Consider the following 758-nt stretch of genomic DNA (forward strand, 5'->3'; position numbering starts at 1 on the left):
ATATATATATATATATATATATATATATATATATATATATATATACATTCACACATTGCGTTTATGTTAGTCTCTGTGTGTAAATAGCTAAACAAGATTTTTTTTTATAATTAATCTCCGATTCAGCAATGAATACATGTTTGAATGGAATTATGGGACTGAAAATGAAGTTTCGATGCAAACACACACACACACACACATATGCACATGTTCACGCATACACACATACCGCATACATCTACTTCAGATCCTACTTTCTCTTTTTGAAGTTGGCATCTGTACTTAAGTGCGATGAATATAAAGATTTACATCTGTATCTATTTACATATATACATATATACCTTACATATATATATGCACCATATGTGTACACACACACTTACCCCCACACATACACATATATGTATGTATGTATTTATGTATGTATGCATGTATGTATGAATGAAGGATAACATGTATATATAGCGAGGCTTTGCTGGCATGCAGTGGTCAGAAAGAATTGCTTCACATTCAGGTAAGACTCTGCAGACTTTTTCCCCATATTGGAAAGTTAATGTTTAATCAAGCGTTTGCTAAATGTTCTGGAATAATGTCTGAATATTTTGTCACTGATTTCATTTGAGAAACGATATTCTTATTAGAATAGAATAAATAATCTATTTATGTATGTGTGTATCAACATATATATGTATATATGTTTGTGTATGTATATGTGTATGTATATATATATATATATATATATATATATATATATATAT

The 758-nt window shown here is 28.4% G+C and overlaps 2 protein-coding genes across 2 annotated transcripts in view; one reads left to right on the plus strand and one right to left on the minus strand.

The window, feature by feature from the left end:
* Nucleotides 1-758, minus strand: part of LOC128250632 (uncharacterized) — a 67,553-nt gene that overhangs the window by 30,410 nt on the left and 36,385 nt on the right. The gene's annotated exons all lie outside the window — the stretch shown is intronic.
* Nucleotides 499-758, plus strand: part of LOC106880556 (uncharacterized) — a 3,242-nt gene continuing 2,982 nt past the window's right edge. The window contains exon 1 of the mRNA XM_014930547.1: nt 499-514. The gene's annotated coding sequence lies outside the window, so the exon portion shown is untranslated. The remainder of the gene's footprint in view (nt 515-758) is intronic.

Source organism: Octopus bimaculoides, chromosome 23 (genome assembly GCF_001194135.2).
Source record: "Octopus bimaculoides isolate UCB-OBI-ISO-001 chromosome 23, ASM119413v2, whole genome shotgun sequence".
Taxonomy (NCBI): domain Eukaryota; kingdom Metazoa; phylum Mollusca; class Cephalopoda; order Octopoda; family Octopodidae; genus Octopus; species Octopus bimaculoides.